The sequence below is a fragment of the Mustela erminea genome, chromosome 9 (assembly GCF_009829155.1).
Source record: "Mustela erminea isolate mMusErm1 chromosome 9, mMusErm1.Pri, whole genome shotgun sequence".
In the NCBI taxonomy this organism is placed as follows: domain Eukaryota; kingdom Metazoa; phylum Chordata; class Mammalia; order Carnivora; family Mustelidae; genus Mustela; species Mustela erminea.
The window spans coordinates 40,786,232-40,806,656 of NC_045622.1; positions in this window are offsets into that span (position 1 = coordinate 40,786,232).

Sequence of the window (20,425 nt, forward strand, 5' to 3'; positions counted from 1 at the left end):
ATAGATGTTGATGAGGATGTGGAGAAAGGGGAACCCTCTTGCACTGTTGGTGGGAATACAATCTGGAACAGCCACTTTGGAAAACAGTCTGGAGGTTCCTCAAAAAGTTAAAAATAAAATTATGCAGGGGCACCTGGGTGGCTCAGCCTGTTAAGCATCTGTCTTTGGCTAAGGTCATGACTTTAGAGTCCTGGGATTGAGCTCCACATTGGGCTTCATGCTCAGTAGGAAATATGCCGTTCTCTCTCCTTCTCTCTGTCCTCCTCCCCCTGTCCATGCACTCTCTCTCACTCTCATATAAATAAATAAAGTATTTTTTAAAAACAGAACTACTCTATGATCTAGCAATTACACTACTAGGTATTCACCCAAAGGAAACAAAAATACAAATTCAAAGGGGTACATGGACCCCAATGTTTACAACAGCATTATCAATAATAGCCAAACTATGGAAAGAGCCCAAGTATTCATCAACTGGTGAATGATAAAGAATATGTAGTATATATAGATACACACACACACACACACACACACACACACACGATGGAATATTACTCAGCATCAAAAAGAATGAAATTTTGCCATTTGCAGTGATGTGGATGAAGCTAGAGTATATTATGCTAAGTGAAATCAGTCAGAGAAAGACAAATACCATATGATTTCACTCATATGGTATTTAAGAAACAAAACAGATGAATGTGGGATGAGTAAAAAAGATAGAAGGGGTGACAGTACCCTATATGTTAACTAACTAGAATTTAAATAAATTTTTTTAAAAAATTCAGCTCTGACTGAAAAGTAACTAAGATATTTGAAAAACATGCTAAATATCTATGGTTGTGAATGGTTCTAGAAATGAAGAAAATTATTCTAAACTGTGTTTTAGGGGCACCTGGGTGGCTCAGTGGGTTAAAGCCTCTGCCTTCAGCTCAGGTCATGATCCCAGGGTCCTGGGATCGAGCCCCACATCGGGCTCTCTGCTCAGCAGGGAGCCTGCTTCACACCTCCCTCTCTGCCTGCTTGTGATTTCTGTCAAATAAATAAATTAAATAAATAAATAAATAAACTGTGTTTTATAAATAAATAAATAAATAAACTGTGTTTTATTATATCCAAGAGTCTCACATATTCTTTTTTCCTCAATGGAGATAGATCTTATATGGACCTCGTAATAATAAAATAAAATAGAAAATAAAATAATATTATAAATAATAAAATAATATAAAATTTAAAAATAAAATAAATTAAAAAATTATTAAAAATAATATATAATGTGTAACACATATTTATTATATTATATGTTAATATTTATTACACTCTCATATATATAGTCTGCACAACACCAATGCACTTGTGTTTTTCTGACATTTGGTTAAGTATATTTGGATATTATGAATGCAAAAAGTCTACTCTCCAGTGCTCTTGTTTTGAAAGCAAAAAGTCAACATACAGACTGCTGGCTTTAGGTCTAACATGTGAAGGGTTTTGACATCATCACTTCCATTTTCACAAGAGAAAGCATGTTAGACTGGAAATCACTGACTTTTCTTGGAACCATTAGATAAACTGGAGTTTCTGGGCACCCCCTACCCCAATCTGGAGAAATAGTGAAATCCTGCTTGACTAGAGGAGAAGACACTAGAGTCATAAACCAGGAGGGACACATAAATGGTGATCTTCATGAGGTGCTGGGGGATTATATGAATTATCTTAAGGGTGAAAAACTCCTGGGGCCACAGTCTGATAGATATTTTACAAGTTCTGGGGATTTTATCTCCATGAACTCCATCAGGTGGTTATGGTGAAGAGTCTAAAACATGCCTTCATGACTGACAGGGAGCGGGAAAGAGAAGACCTTATGAAGTATTTCCATATAAAGACCTATCTCCAGGGTCTTTTCTGGCCTGGAGAAAGGACACTTCTTTCCTTCTATCACTCTATCTTTTCTGTCTAAGAGTGGGAAAAAGACTAACCACTTGTGAAGATTAAGACCCAGAGACAAGCCCACTAAAAGACTAAGATTTAGTCATAAGATTGTAGAATGCTGTCCCTTTCCACCACCTAACCATCATACCAAGAGAACACTAGTAAAATAATGGCATTATAGCTAAAAGATGTCTAAGATGCAAGTTCTGCTTAAGAGGATTTCTTAAGGAATTTTCAGGACACTAGGGGAGATAAAAACAAAGACAATTTGGAGAATTCTGAAGAATTTGAAGTCTCTGGCAGTTACAGCTATAAAAATTGTTAAACACAGCCCAACTCCTAACTAGATTAACTTTAATGATTACATTGAATGTTTATTTACCTCATTTCCTTTAACCTAATATAGCATGCCCAGATCTCAACCCCAAATGACAAGTTCAACGGCAAGAAAAAGTCCAAAGAGACAAAGCTTTCTCCAGAACCTGACTCAATATGACACACATTTGGAGTTACCAGGTAGGGAATTTTTTTTCCTATAACATTTTTTATTATACTGAACATTTTTTACTATCATCCTAGTAACACATTCACATAGTTTTTTTTTTAACTTTTAACAAACAAATAAAACCAAGCATACCCTCTTTTCATAGTTTCCTTGCTCTTGCTACTACTTAAAGACAACTATTTTGAACTTTTCTACTATTTTATGGTGTTTACTTAAAATACTTTAGAAGATTTGATAACATTTGGTGCATTCATTTTAGATATTTTCCATGTACTTCCTCTTAAAGTAGGTAGAACTTTTAGTTCCTTATCATCAGATAGGGAATTTAAAATAACTGATTACTAAGGACTCCAATGGAAAAAAGTAGACAACATGCAACAAAAAAATGAGTGATGTAAGCAAAGACAAGGAAACTCAAAGAATCGAAAGAAATTCTATACTATAAATAAAAACATTATAAAAGGAAATGGAGAATTGTTGTTGTTGTTGTTAAGAATGTCTTTGATGGGTTTATCAGTAGACTAGCAGGACGGAGAGAAGAATTAGTGCCTTGAAAATATGCCATTAAAAACTTGCAACATCACTGAAAACAGAAAAACAAGTCAACAATACCAGAACAGAATACCTATTATTTGTAGATCAATTTCAAAAGATATAATTTTTTTTTTTTTACAAAAAGAGAAGAAATAAAGAACTGAAGAGAGATTGGGAATTTTCCAAAATTAGTGACAGACAACAAACCAAAGATTTTGAAAGTACAGAGAATACTAAGCAGGATAAATACCAAAAATTTATACCTGTGAATATCATATTCAAAGTATAGAAAAACAAAGAAACACAAAAAACCTAGAAAGTAGCCAGATTAAATGGAGGAACTTCTTTAGAGGAACAGGAATAATGATACCAGGAGATTTATCATCAGACCATGCAAGCAGTAGACATGTGGAGGAAATACTTAAAATGTTGAAAGAAAAAAAAATCTAGAATTCTATAGCTAAATTCACCTCCCAAATGGTGAGAACATGAAGATTTTCTCAGAGACGCAAAATCTGAGGGAATGTATCACCAGCAGTCCTGCTTACAAAAAATTTTTAGTGGAATTCTTTAGAGACAAAGAAAATTATATAGGTCATAAGCTTGGATTTACATGAAGAAGATATTAACAAAAGAATAATGATAGTAAGATTTTTTTTCATATTTTTACACAGTGAATCATGGAATCCTACATGAAAAACTAACGATGTACTGTATGGTGACTAACATAGCATAATAAAAAATAATAATAAATGAGTATTTATTAAAGTAATAATAACACTATATTAGGTAATTATAGTACACAGATAAATGGCAGCAATGACATGAGGGATGAGAGGGAGGAATTGGGCATACCCTCTTATAGAGCACTTGTATACCTGAAGTATTATCATGTTATTTGAAGGTGGACTTAAATTAGTTAAAAATGTGCATTGCAAACACTATGGAAATCATTAAATTTTCAAAAAGTTGTGTGGGTATTCTATAAGAAAAGATAAAATGGTACCATATAAAATGCTCTGTTAAAACTATAGAAGGTAGAAGAAGTTACAAAATAAGGAGAAGACATGGTCGGTGCCGGTATAACCAATAATGATCTTAAATGTGGATGGTCTAAATACACAAGTTAAAAAACAGAGACTGATAGAGTCAGTCTTTAAAAAAATAAGACCTATGTCATGTTGTCTATGAGAAATTCTCTTTAAATATAAAGATAAGTTAAAAATAAAGAGAAATCGGGGCACCTGGGTGGCTCAGTGGGTTAAAGCCTCTGCCTTCGGCTCAGGTCATGATCCTGGAGTCCTGGGATCGAGCCCTGCATTCGGCTCTCTGCTCAGAGGGAGCCTGCTTCCTCCTCTCTCTCTGCCTGCTTCTCTACCTACTTGTGATCTCTGTCAAATAAATTAAAAAAATCTTTAAAAAAATGTTAAAAAATAAAGAGAAATATATATCATGTTAACATTAATCATAGGAAAACTAAAGTACCAATATGAATTTCACACAAAGGAGTTTTCAGAACAGTTATCAAGGAAAATTGTCAAGGAAAGAAAAGGACATTATAAAATGATGAAAGGGTCAATTTTCCAGGGATTAAAAAAAAAATTAAATATGCTTGCACCTAATAAGAGAACAAAAGTATTTGAAGAAAGGCCTGATGAAGCTGCAAGTAGAAATTGGTAAATCCACTATTATAGTTGAAGAATTAAGCAACTTTATTTCAGTAATTGATAGATTAAACAAGTGAAGCCTAAGTAAGGGTATTTGGCAACCTGACTAGCCAATTGACATTTATGGAATATTCCATCTAATAACAGCAAACATCTTCCCATGTTCACACACAGGACACTCACTAAGAAAAAGCACACTCTGAGCCATAAAAACACATCTTAAATTAAAAAAATAAAATCATACCTAGTATATCCTCTGAGCACAATGGAACTAACCTAGAAACCAATAGCAGGAAGATGTTGGCAGAATATCCAGTGTTTGGAGATGAGACAACACACTTCTAAATAAAAAGTGGTCAAAGAACTCTCAGGAAAATTTTGAAAATATCTTGCCCAAATGAAAATGAAAATAGCACTTATCATAATGTGTGGGGATGTGGCAAAATTAGTAATTACATGATATATATAGTGTCAAATGTATACAGTAGAAAAGAAGACAGATTTAAAACCATTTGTCTAAGTGTTTACCTAATGACTTAAGAGAGCATTAAAGCTAAAGCATACACAAGAAAACAAATAAAAAACAAAGTAGAAATCAATGAAATTGAAAAAAGAAAATATTTTTAAAAAATCAGTGAAATCGAATCTGTTTCTTTGAATGGATCGATAAAATTGATAAATTTCTAGCTAGGCTATTCAAGATGGAAAAGCAATGGACACAAACTACCAATATCAGAAATGAAAGATAGCACTACTGACCTCATGGACATTAAAATGATAATAAAGGTTTAGTCTGAACAACTCCATGCCCTAAAATTTGAATAACTTACATGTAATGGACCAATTGTTTGAAAGACTAAAATGACCAACTAAGCCCTCCAAACTGCTGTCTCTGTCTCCTCCCACTCTTCAACCTATTGTGCTTTATCTGAGCACAACTTCTCTGTGCCAATGACAAGAAAGTGTATTCAAGCAGAAAGCTAAGTTGATGGTAGGACATGTGTCATTTATTCCCTTCTTTAAAGAACTGCAGGTTTAGAAGCCTTGTCTAATTTATGAAATGATTTGTTTTCCATATTATGGCTATTTTTATAGTTGTTTATGGGAGAAAGGTATTCCCATCCTGTTTTCATGGTTGGTTTGGGTAGCCTCCTAATGTTATCTCTAATACAATCCTGAATTTATATTGCTTATGTACCAAACTCTAGGATTTTTGTTCATCTACAAGCAAATCACTCTTGTAATGAATCTTAGAACATATAGACCTGTTTGTTTGTTTTCAATTATATCATATTCTTAATACTATATACCTGATTGCTCGTAATTCAAACCCTTCTTCTCTTGATGGAAAAATATATTTTAAAAAACAAACTGAGTTTGCCACATTTATGTAAACAAATATAAGAGTGTATGGTGGATGTAAATCAAAGTCTGCAACTCTTTTCTCTTCCCATTGAATGGTCCATTAAAAAAAAAAAAGGAGAAGATAGGTAAGAAATAAAAATAAACTAAGAAAAAGAGGAACCCTTTGAAAAGGAACATGAACATACTTGAAAATCAGAATCAATAGAGAATCTTAGTTAAAAAGCATTTTTGTGATGGGCCACCTGGGTGGCTCAGTGGGTTAAGCATCTGCCTTCAGCTCAGATCATGATCTCAGAGTTCTGGGATCAAGCCCCATGTCCAGCTCAGTGCAGAGTCTGTTTCTCCCTCTCCCTCTGCCCCTCCTCCCCACTCATGCTCTCTCTCTCTCTTTCTTGCTTGCTGTCAAATGACTAAATCTTTTTTCTTAAAAAAAATCTTTATTATGGCCCATTCCTTACCATGATCTAGAAAATGTATTTCAGGATGTCTACTGTATATGACACATTTCAAATAAATTGGGCTACTTATTAGTTGACAAGTCTGTATGCCATGGTTGCCTGCAGAGAAAGGGGAGGAGATACAGCAGGTGGGAAGGCTTGGAGAGATATTTTTGAGTAATGTTTTGAGTAATTTTTTGAGTAATTCCCAAGTCATGAGATCCAACAGCCAATTTTATGGAAATGTAAGCAAATTATAATTATTATTTAATGTGTTTCTTTAATCAGTGTCTGAGAAGCATACATTACAAAGAACAGTGATGGTTCATCTGTAGGGCCTTCATTTTGGGTATGAATGCCAGCTTTCTGACTCTCCAAAACCCCCTTCTATTTTCCTTAATACAACTAAACAATGTTGTTTCCAAGCTCTTGACAGTTTAGTGAGTGAAGCTACGGATATACTGGAGCAAGTAGAAAATGTCTATTTTACCCAACTAGATGAAATTTCTTTATAGGATAGTCTCTCCCTTTGAAAAGGATCTGTAAGCTTTCAAGAATTTCAGAAACATAGCTCAGTCTCATGTTCAATAATAGCCTGCTTCTGAGTTAGCCTGTCCTTGAGGAATAGGAAGCTTCGGCAGCTGCCTCAGTGCTCTGTGATCATTAGGAACTGCGTCAGACTCCACGCAGCTGTCTGAAGTGCTCTCCCCTAATTATGAGCATTGATTGTACTCCCCCATCTTTATCGAGAATTCCATTTCCATATATAGTACTAACTGCCCTTCTTTCTTTGCTAATTTAAAAAACAGACAGATGTCTGCTTGTGGGCTTGATAGAAATGCCCAATGAATATTTCCCAAGGCTTTTGCCTGCATTCCCCAAATATGTTTATCTGAGAGGGTTTGCTTACACAGTATTACTAGAGTCAGGCCCACATATACACAATGTTTGCTCAGCAGCCTTTTCTTCCATTCACACATTCAAGGAGAAATCTGAGATTGGTTTAAGAGTTGTTTTTACTCCTAAATTTCTTCATTCCCCTGATATCTCAACACTTAGCAAGAAAATTAAAGCTTTCAGAATTTTTCTTCTCAATAAATCTGTTTTAGAAAAATTATATTTAACAATCTGTGAAATCTGCTATTTGCTCTTGAATAGTTGTTTCCTCAACACATGTAGATAGAATATTGTGGATGTGCCAGAAGTATTAGACACTGAGTTTTCATGTCTAGAAGAGACTCTGAGGTGTAGGCACACAACTTTGAAGGCAGATTCTACTTCTCCAGGTGTGATTTAAGAAATTGAAAAGTGTGCTTCTTCAAATAATCTAATACCGCCATAGCCATATAGAGATACCCTTTGTTAAAGCAAAATTCTGTAACGAGAATGCTTGCCTGGGTTTCCCAATCCAGGCAACAGAATCCTAACTCTTAATGTCAAGTAGTCTCCACCAAAGACATAAATATGGTGAAAAGATTCTCTTGAGGCATTTTTGTGATGTTAAGGAAAATCAGAGTATTAATCAAGACCTATGAAGCCTTCACAGTAGAATGACAGATATTTAGTTTAATTGCATCAGTATAAAAGAATTAATGTTAGTGGATATTTATGATGTTGGCCTTCACCTGTTGAAAAGGATCCCTCACTCCCTCCATACACGTGCTCAGTGTGGATGCTAACATGTTTTTACTTTATCCCAACCACTAACCACAATCAACTCAAAGATAAGCAACTGATCCAGGTGGGATAGAATTCTTCCCAAAGATTTCTGAAACTGAGAATTAAAATTCTGTCCCTGTCTGGTGGTGCAAAGTCTATGAGGTGAGATTGGCAACTCTTAGGAGCCATGATTCCTGCCCTGGGGAGCAGCTGGCCTATAGTGAGAGACTGTGAAGCCAACATATAAAGAGAAACAGAAACGAGAATGAGAGAGAGATAGAAGAGAGACTGGGAGAGAGGGAGAGAGAACCTGTGCTTCGGCAGGCACTTACTTGCTGATTTCATTCATAGTAAGATGAAGCCACACTCTGGTTTTCCCCACAGTTGGATAGTCTTCAATTACCATTCATAACTTCCTCTTCTATTATCCATGTTTATTTTCTGCATAGCATCTCTTACTGTCTAACATGCTATTAAATACTTTGTTCATACAATGTATACCTAGTGCCTAGAATGGTGTCTGACATTATGGACACTCAGTACCTAACTGAATAAGTGAAAGAAGGTATGCCAGATATGAGATATTCTAGTACTCTCAAAAACCTCCCTATAAGCTAGTTCAAACTGATTCAGATTAGTCCTATTTTATTTGCATGCAAGAGTTTTTGATTAATACACTTAAAAAATTAAGAATACATACCCATTTCTTCTAAGAAACTCCATTTACTGAGGTAAAATTAGGTATCCTCAACCTGTGGGCCAATGGAACTAGAGATATCATTTAGTATAGGCTAGACTAGGCTGAAAAAAGAAAATAATAATCCTAGTCATTTAAAATAATTAAATTATATTCCTCATAGATATTATGTGCCCAATGAAAGGCACCAGGAAGATTCTGCTCATCATAGCAATTAGAAGAAGAATCTCAACATATGCCTCCAAAGTCACTAGGGTGGTAGGAATAGAGCATGGCAAACTATGAATTGCCTTCTCATGTTTCGTCCCAGAAGGAACACACTGGCAATCTTACCCGCATTTTTTTTTTTTCCAAAAGCAAGACACATTGGCCATGCTTAGTTTCAAAAGGAGTTGGTAAATACAACCTACCTACCACGGGCCTGAAAGAAATAGAATAGTATATGAACAGCGACAATGAATCCGACATTGAGATTCTATGGAGTTATTTCCAATAATTTGGAACTGTGTATGTGTAAGAAGCATTACTATTAGTAGCAGGGGTCAGCATGCTATAACGCATGGGCAAAATCTAGCCTACTGCCTAAATTTATAATAATGTTTCATCAGAACATAACCACATCCATTCATTTATGTATTTTCTATGCCTGCTTCACACTGCAATGACAGTTACACAGTTTAAACAGAGACCATATGGCCTGCCAACCTTAAAATATTTACTGTAAGTAAATTGTCTGCCTCACATTGTTTATTTTCTGCTATTTTAAAAATTATATTTTGACTAAGAAGTTGTAAGTACAAAGTAAATTGTCTGCCTTGCATTTTATATTTTCCACTGTTTTAAAATTGTATCTTGACTAAGAGGTTGTAAATACAAATTTTTAGTATTTTGTCATTTAATATATTTCCAGGAAATCAGTATGGCAAAATTTTTTCTCATAAAAAGAATTCTTCATTTCTTAAGAAGAAGTAGAAATCAGTAATCACTAGGTATTCTGGAATAACTTGATTTTGGGGTTCTGAGTTTAAGCCCTACATTGGGTTTAGAGATTATTTAATTAAAAAAATAAAATGGAATACTTTCTGTTTGATATGGATTATGCTTCTTCTAGAATCTTGTGATTATCTTTAAGTGACCCAATAAGTGATAGAAAAGACCCTTGCCTCAAATGACTCTCTAAGACCAGCAGCTCTGCAAAGCAGGTCTTGTCTAAAATGTAACAGTAAATACTGAGAATTAACATTTCTTGACCACATTACTTGTGAGACAGTGTTTTGAGCATGTTATTTTACTATTTCTTTTCAACTCCTCAAGAGCCTCTGCTTCTACCACCACAGAAATAGGCAGGCACACAACCTCAGGAAGACAAGTGTGAGTCCCTTTACATGGATTAATATGATCACTGGGAGAAAGTCTCTCTCCCTCTAAGACAATAAAATGTAGGGACCAGGTAAGCCTGGACCTATGCTAGGGAATTATCTTAGTCACCTAGAGATGTTCAGACAGGATACCATAGAGAGGGTGGCTTAAACAGAAGACATTTATTTCCCCTTAGTTCTAGAGGATGGAAAGACCATGAACGAGATGCTGGTTGATTCAGTTCACAGTGACAGCTCTCACAGATGGCTGCCTTCTTCCTGCCTTCTCTCTCTATGAAGAGAGAGAAAGCAAGGTCTCTGGTCTCCTCACATAAGGACACCAACCTCCTCATGAGGATCTCACTTCATAACTTCATCTAAACCTAATTACTTTCTACCTACTATTATCATATTGGGGGTTAGGGTTTCAGTATAGGAATTTGGGGGGAAAACACAAACAATCCATCTCTAGCAGAGATTTCTTCCATTAGAGTCAGAATTGAACACAATGGAGTAAGCTACAAATGAAGAGAGACAGAGACCTTCCTTATACCTGATTTCGGCAGCAGATCCTGCATATCCGAACCAGGATATTTTATATTGTACAATAAGAAACTGATTTCACCACTTGACTTATTTCACTAAGCATGATACGCTCTAGTTCCATCCATGTTGTCGCAAATGGCAAGATTTCATTTCTTTTGATGGCTGCATAGTATTCCATTGTGTATATATACCACATCTTCCTTATCCATTCATCTGTTGATGGACATCTAGGTTCTTTCCATAGTTTGGCTATTGTGGACATTGCTGCTATAAACATTCGGGTGCACGTGCCCCTTCGGATCACTACGTTTGTATCTTTAGGGTAAATACCCAGTAGTGCAATTGCTGGGTCATAGGGCAGTTCTATTTTCAACATTTTGAGGAACCTCCATGCTGTTTTCCAGAGTGGTTGCACCAGCTTGCATTCACAGACCTGTACCCCTGGGATAAAAATATATGTTTATAAAAAATTAAAAATTAAAAAAAAAAGAAACTGATTTCATTTCAATCTTACCTTTTTCATATCTTTTTAAAATGAAATATTTCTGGGAAAAGTAAAATGTTGAGACTTGAAAAGAAAGGAATTTCTTATAACTTCTTCCTGATTGAAGATTTAAATACTGAGAAGGAAAAGAGCACCTACCTCAATGCAATCCATCTATAAAATGCTTAAATATTATTTTTATCATTAAATGTGTTAACAGTTTGATATGTCTTAAGATTAAATTTTGAAAAGAAAAGAAAAAAAAATTAATTGTTTAACCTGAAAGGTAATTAGTTGAAACCATCCCAACTTTGCATAGTGATGATGAAAGAGATGTTTGGAGATACACCAATTTTGCAAGGTTTATTGAGAAGATTGTTGTGTTTAGAATCAGATCTGTAGTCACTTGCTGATCAAACTGGGATAAGTTTAATTTCTCACCTAAATTTATTACTAACTCATGGGAGTTCCATATGTAAATGTTTGTATATCAGTTCATATAATGCTAAGCCTCAGTTTTCTATTTGATTAATGTAGATGATATAATGTAAGTACCAAGTTATTATGAAATTTAAATAAAGTCTTACATGAGGCACCAACACCATGGTTTGCATATGGTAGGTACTCAATGAATTTTTATCTCCTTCATCACTTTTCTTCCAAACAGCATCACAACACAGTTGTCTACCCCATTTCATTTAAATGTCCTCAACTCTGAAAGGTGATTACTATTAACAAGAGTTTGTTTACAGTGGCCTTACCACCCCTCTTAGAGACTCTTCATGGTAACCCACTCTTCATGATGATTAACAGTTTGTAGAGTGGGTTTGCAAATAGCACCTTAAGGAGGAGATTTTGGTATTTTCACAGTTTAAAGACTAAGGAAATGAGTTCAGAGAACTCTCTAATGATGTGACCTGATGCTCATGTTAACTTGGAAGAAAGTTGTAGCAATTGTCTTCCTTGACAATTCCTTTTAAGGTCCTTGATAAATAATTTCTTCAGATATGACACTACTGATGTTTTTTAAAGAATGACAACTAGCCTAATTGATTTGTAAATAAATTTCTATTTTTTTTTCACATTCAGCAATGTTTCTTATCATAATCCCTCTCCCCAGGCCTGGAAATTTCTTCTGCTCATATTTGGTTTGCATTTTTAAAACAATTCATGTGTTTGCAATACACTGAGACCTCTGGCTCAGATAACTTTTCCCTTATGCATATGGAAACAATTAAATAAAAAAAAAAACCACATCAAAAACTCTCTTTATGTGAGAAACTTGAGATTCACACATTTTTCATAAATTCTAAGCCATGCTTTTGGTCATTTGTTTTTCACTATTTCTCCATAAGCCATTTCATCCAGTCCATTAATCATTATTTTTAAAAATCTTCTCTGAGTTTCCAGTGAGTTTGACTTTATCTTTTGATCATGAGGTGTCCAGAACCCAGCTTATATTTCAAGAATAGTGCCAGTTATCCAATAAAGATGTAATACTTATGACTTAATCCATTGTTTTAATCTATGCCACGCTCTAAACATAACATAATTTTGACAACACACTTTAAAAGAGATAAGTATTTTCTTATTTCAGGGAGAAACTGAATCCTAGAGGTTATTCATAAGGTTTTTGATAGAGGTTTGGGAGTTCTTTATATTCTAAAACAAAACTTGAAAAATATTTAGATTTACCTCATGATAGTAACCCATCATTCTTGACAACGATTTTCCTTTTGTATTAACACATCCCAAATTTGTTCTTAGTCAATGCCTTACTTCTGAAATACCTGAAGTTTCTTCTCTTGCTGATTTATTCATCCTCCTTATAGCCGCAAGAACCCAAGGCCTTCCAGATCACTAAATCTACTATCCTACTAGCTTATAATAATCTACTAGTCAATTCTAATATCCCTTTCACTTAGGGCAATGGTCATTACTTAACCAAATAGTATTCACTGCAATTCCGATTTTACAGTGTATAGATAGATGATAGATAGATATTCTATATATCTAATTTTATTCCAAATATAGAAATATATATTTAGAATATGTAAATGAATATACAGATTTTGATTATATATAAAATGTATTTAAGAAATAAATGTAGGGGCACCTGAGTGGCTCAGTGGCTTAAGCCTCTGCCTTTGGCTCAGGTCATGATCTCAGGGTCCTGGGATCGAGTCCCACATCAGGCTCTCTGCTCGGCAAGGAGCCTGCTTCCTCCTCTCTGTTTCTCTGCCTGCCCCTCTGCCTACTTATGATCTCTTTCTCTGTCAAATAAATAAACAAATAATCTGGAAAAGAAAGAAAGAAAGAAAGAAAGAAAGAAAGAAAGAAAGAAAGAAAGAAAGAAAGAAACACTTAGAGTAAAATTTCAGTTGCAGTAGAGACTATTTGACTAGGTGATGATGGCTGCCCTAAGTGCAAGGAAAATTAGATAGTAGCCTGGCAAGGCATTGAATTTGGATAAGAAGAAGAAAGAGCAGGGTGAAAGATTCTTATTTTGTGTGTGTGTGTATAACAACACACATATATATGTATAAATATTTATATATGATATATTTTTTACTATATATCTTTGAAAACATATGTTCCAAAATATTGGGAGTGATTATCAATTTTTAATGATCTTGTGCTTTCATTATATTTTCAAATATTACTCTCAAAAATATTTTAGCTTAATAATAATAAAAAATGTAAATTCCATTTCTAAAATAATGTAAGTTAACATGGATAGCACCAATAATTGTGTTTCACATGAAAAGACTGTCCTCACCTAGAACAATAATACTTGATGATATATTGAATAAATATATCCCAAAAAGTATCAAAGTACAGACAAAATTTATTATATCACATGTGCAATCATCCATTGAAAACCAAATTTTTATTTATCATCTATTTTATGCCAGTCATGGAGTATGTATTTAGGATACTTTGAATACTATAAGTATCTCTATACTAATATTTTCCAGGGGTTCCATCTATGGTAGAAGTCAGGCAGACAGATTAAAATACATTATTATGAGTACATGATATGTTGTAAGTGTTCATAGGCATTAATAAAGTGATTTGTAATCCAGAGCATGGATCCTGACTTTGAAACTTTCATGGATGTATACCAACTTTCTGACTCTATTACTAAACAAAACAGGTTGAACAGTGTTGAAAAAGGTACTATAATCTCATTCAGTAGACTTGCTGAAAATTGATTCTTAACTTTTCACAGAGTATTTTTCTTGCCTTCTTGTACCATCAAGCAACCTCCAAAATCAGACTTTTCCATAATTTTTCATCTAGGCTATGTTCTAGGGAAACTCTATTTTTAGCTAGAAGACTGTTATTGACTGTGAAGAACACATAAATGTATAAGAAAAAATTACAATCTCAGAATTTGCAGCTGAGGATAAAACGAAAATATATCTGCCTGGCTGAAAGAAAGTAAAAGAAAAAAGAAAAAAAAAGTTAGAGAAATTAAGCTGTAAAATTATGCAAAGCAAATTGCAATTTTGCCACAACATTATAAAATTTGATTTAATCCTGCTGCTGAACTTAAATTCATGTTTTCATTTCTCTATGGAAATACAGTAATTTTAATTTTTGATGTTCATTTTGAGTACTGAGTAGAAAATACACATATGATGACGGTCTTCTAAAACAATTTGATCGATGCTTCCAATTGCTAGGTATTTTATCATTTAAAGACTTTCAGAAATCTTCTCTAAGACCTTTCAAAAAATAATTTATTGATTTACTATTTAATATTCCTTTTATGCAGATCTCTATAGCATCCTAAAGTTCTGATACAAATTCCTTAGTATTTTGAGATGCTATTGCCTGGCCTAAAAAATCATCATAGAATGTTTATCAATTATCTGTCGCATTTTATTTTTATTTAATTTTTAATTTTTTTTTAATTTTTTTTTTATAAACATATGTTTTTATCCCCAGGGGTACAGGTGTGTGAATCACCAGGTTTACACACTTCACAGCACTCACCAAAGCACATACCCTCCCCAATGTCCATAATCCCACCCCCTTCTCCCAAACCCCCTCCCCCCAGCAACCCTCAGTTTGTTTTGTGAGATTAAGAGTCACTTATGGTTTGTCTCCCTCCCAATCCCATCTTGTTTCATTTATTCTTATCTGTCGCATTTTAAAAAAATCATTAATGTCATAATTCTAATTGAGATTTAAACAATTGAGTGAATAGATAATTATGTGCTGTATTTTTGATTCTCCTGTCAGTCTACCCTTAATCCTTTTGGAGAGACATAAAATACAACACTGGAACATAATTTACTCCCTAACACAGCAACAGAAAGCCAGTCTCTAATCTACAACATTTAGTCAGTGATTTTGGACTCACTAGTTAATTTACCTAACCCTCAGTTTCTTCATAAAATGTCAAGACTAATGAATATTTTATAGGTAACTGTATTTACATGACTGATAGATGCAAAGTGCTTTATACACTGTCTGGCAAATAGTAATAACCACCCATTAAATATCAGCCTCTTAATTTATCATTACTATTATGACTATTATTTTTAGTTGATTTCTCTGAGTACTTTGTTGGTAGTTTAGAGTAAAACATATCATGCCAGGCTCAAATACCTAGAGTTTAACATAAAGTAGAAAGAATAAATGATTCATAAAATGTAGTAATGAAGAAGTACCATGAACATGGAATTATACATCACATTCCTTTTGTTTCTGCTGGATAAGTAGCAATCATGTGCCCTCTGCTAGGGTAGAATTACTGCTAACTAAATTATAGTTGGCAGAGAGCTGCAGCTGCATCCATCCACATCAAAGGGAAGATGCCAAGTGTCAATGAAAGAAATAGACCTCCAGTGGCTAACAATCCCAAGACTTTTCTCACTACCTTTCTTTAAATCCCATTTAAATCTGCCTCTTGCTCCTTTTAACTTGACAATGTTATGTGATATCTATATATGTAAGTGTGCCTATGTCTATGTAAATTTATATATACTTTATCCAATATAAATAATATAACAAATAAGAAATTATTTGATATTGGTCTTTCAAATTGAAGTTTTCCTACTTTAGAAATGATACCAGTGTGAGAAGAGAAAGGCATGTGTTTGAACTACTGTCGAAATAGAGAAGTAGTTGATGAATACAGCAACCTTCCCTAAGTAATTTTAACTCTGAAGTCACTATAACAAGCATTCATTTTATCAATCTACTTTAAAGGAGAGGTCACCAGAAGGAGTATAAAAATAGCATTGCATTATCTTATACAAAATGTAATTTATCTTAAAACGTCTTTAAAAGTTTCTAGTTGTAGGAAAGGTTTTCATTTTGTTTTGTTTCTGTTCTTAAATGAACGCCTGGCATAATGTCTGCCATGTAAAAGCATCTGGATAAAAACAGGCTAATTAAGTGACTTCACTAATTTCTTTCTTTTTCCTTTTTTTTTTTAACTTCATTTTATTTTTTTCAGTTTCCAAGATTCATTGTTTATGCATCATACCTAGTGCTCCATGCAATATGTGCCCTTGTTAATACCCACCACCCCTCCAAAACCCTCAGTTTGTTTCTCAGAGTCCACAGTCTCTCATGTTTCATCTCCCCTTTCAATTTCCCCCAACTCCCTTCCTCTCCTTCTCCCATTGTCCTCCGTGTTATTCCTTATGCTCCACGAGTAACTGAAACCATATGATAATTGACTCTCTCTGCCTGACTTATTTCACTCAACATAATCTCTTCCAGTCCTATCCATGTTGATACAAAAGTTGGGTATTCATCCTTTCTGATAGAGGCATAATATTCCATTGTATATATGGACCATATTTTCTTTATCCATTCATCTGTTGAAGGGCATCTTGGCTCTTTCTACAGTTTGATGACTGTGGCTCTTGCTGCTATGAACACTGGGGTACAGACGGCCCTTCTTTTCATTACATTTGTATCTTGGGGTAAATACCCAGCAGTGCAATTGCAGGGTCATAGGGTAGCTTTATTTTTAATTTCTTAAGGAGTCTCCACACTGTTTTCCAAAGTGGCTGCACCAACTTGCATTCCCATCAACAGTGTAGGAGGGTTCCCCTTTCTCTGCATCCTTGCCAACATCTGTCATTTCCTCAGGGAAATACAAATCAAAACCACAGTGAGATGCCACATCATACCAGTCAGAATGCTTTGTCTTATTTCTGACCCTAGAGGAAAAGCTCTCAGCATTTTCACCATTGAGTATGATCCGAGCTGTGTGTTTTTCATATACAGCCTTTATTTTGTTGAAGTAAGTTCCCTCTAAACACAATTTATAGAGAGTTTTTATCACGAATGGATGTTGAATTTTGTCAACTGCTTTTCTGCATCTATTGAAATAATCATATAATTTTTATCTTTCATACTGTGTATGTGGTATATCACATTGACAAATGAAATCCCAGTTGATCAAGGGGATTTTAATATATTTAATATTTTAATATATTTAATAAATGTTTTAATATATTGTTGAATGTAGCTTGCTAATATGAGGATTTTTGCACCTATGTTCATCAGAGATACTCACCTCCAGTTTTCTTTTTTTATGGTATCTTTAGTTTTAATATCAGCATAATGCCATCCTCATAGAATGTATTTGGAAGTTTTAACTTCTTCACTATGTTTTGGAATATTTTGTGGAGAATAGGTATCACTTCTTCTTTTAATGTTCAGTAGAATTCACCTATAAATCCATCTGGTCCTGGACTTTTGTTTTTTGGTGGTTTTCTAATTATCAGTTCTGTTTCATACAATTGATTAATTGATTCAGATTTGGTTTTTGTTTCTGATTCAGTTTTAGAAGATTATATGTGTCTAGGAACTTACTGATCTTTTTATAGGTTCTCCAATTTGTTGACATAATTTTTCATACTATTCTCTTAAAATCCTTTGTATTTCCATGCTACTAGTTGTTACTTCTCTTTCATTTCTGATTTTATGCATTTGAGTCCTTTCTTTTTCTTGATGAGTCTGGCTAAGGGTTTATCAATTTTGTTTTTTGTTTTTTGTTTTCCCCAAAGAACCAATTTTTTGTATCCTTGATCTTTTCCATTGATTTTTAGTCTCTAAGTTTTTTATTTCTGTTCTGATATTATTATTTCCAGCCTCCTGCTCACCTTGAGCTTTGCTTGCTTTTTTTTTCTAATTCTTGAAGTGGATGCAAAGCAAGGGGTCCTGGGGCTCACCACACAGTGGGCACTGTGGCAAATCAGTTAAAATTTATGTACTGATGTAGGCATGGTCATTGTGGTACCTAGTGTCTCCATGCAGTGAGTGCCCCATCAGGACAGCTAAAGCTCAAATTTGTAAAAGCCAGACATTCTGAGGCTCCATGCACAGAGGGCAACTTGGCAAGATAACTGAAGCAAAGTGAGTATAAGCTGAGGTATTATGGGGCTCTCTGTGCAAAGATGCCCTGGCAGGACAGCAGAAGCTTAAATGGGTACAAGCTGGGGTGTCTGGGGGCTCTACACACTGAAGGTGCCTTGGCAGGACTGCTGAAGCTGAAGTGTCATTCATGTATGTATGAATGACTGTTAAATGTATGACTGTTAAGCACCAAGTTGGACTTCAGTATATTTCTCTGGTCAATCCACTCTTCCATTCACTTGGGTGGTATTTCTTCCTGCCTTCCTCCCCCACCGCCCAACCTCTCTTAATACTTTCATACTCAAATTTCTTATTTCCTAGAGACAATAGGATTTCATATTTCCTTAGAAAGTAGGTAAAACAAAAACATGATTTCAAATTTCTCCACCACAACATATATAAATCTACTCTCATTTGTTCCTATATATCTTTCTTCCTTCCATGGATGAAAATTTATTCTCCTTTCTAAGGTCAGCCCTCCACCAACAAACTGAATTCTGACATATCTAACCTACATAAGGAACTGGCTTTCTTGATCTATTCCCAATCCTTGTAAAGACATCCACATAGTCAATGTTAGCTCATTCCCACTGTTTTATTAAAAAATACTTCAGTAAAAGGAATTATTCTTATGCCCTCACACTATAGAATCTTTTCTTGTCAAGGATTGTAATAATCTCTGTGGTACCAAATCTAATAATAACTAAGAGGTCTCACCCAATTCAAGTTTTCAACATTTAGCAATTGTTTATTTTGACATTTTCTTCATTTGGGATCTGAGACATCATACTCTTTTGATTTCTCTTTTACCTAATGGGTCACACATTTAAAGTATTCACTTCTCAATTTTCTTCTCAGCTCCTCAATCTTATAATATCTCAGAGATAAGTCCTCAGACCCCTTAATAATTCTATTGGCAATTTAACCCAGTCTTATACCTCTAAATATCATCTATCTGATGATGCCTAGAATTTTACACCTAGGAGTAACTCTTCCATTGGTTCAGTATTCTACCTGACTATTCCAATTGTAAATGAATTAAGCATTTGAAGCTTAACACATAGGGACTGAAGTTCTGCTCTCATTCAAAATCTTTGTCTCTCCCCAGTGTTCCTTTTCTCAGTAAATGTCACAGATTTTAATGATTAACTCAGAGAAAACTTTCTTAGTCATTGCCTGAGGTGTGCAGAGCAGCAAAAACGGAGTTGCCTGATGGCTCACATTCTCAGTTGATGAGAACAAAGGAACCTTCTGCCTTTGTATTTCGGCTCTCATATTAGAAACAAGTGTCCTTTTTGTGATCTGTTTTGTGCAATATTTTCTGCTTCTTGTGTTTTATGTTGGTGATTTCATGGTTTAAAATGGCCCAAGCCTAGTGCTACAGTGCTGTCCCATGTCCCCATGTGCAGGGAGGCTATAATGTGCCTTATGAAGATAATATATGTTAGAAAAACTTCATTCAGCTTGAGTTACACTGGCATTGGCTATGAGTTCAATGTTAACATACCAACTATATATTAAATAAGGTGTCTTTAAACAGAAGCAAATATAAAACATGACTATGTATTGATCACTTTACAAAAAATGTGACCAGTGGTTCACAGGAACCTACCCCTGTACTTCCCCTTGGAAGAAATGATTTGTATTCTCTAATTCAGTGTTCCTGAAGACTTTATGGAATATAGATATATGAGTAATGAGAACCTTGACAGAGTTATAAAAATTAAATATATATATATGTGTGTGTGTGTGTATATATATATATATATTTTTTTTTAATCCATGAATAAAACTCAAAAGAGAAATCAAACCAATGAACCTGACTTGTGTATATTTGGTAGCATATGATACCCAGAGA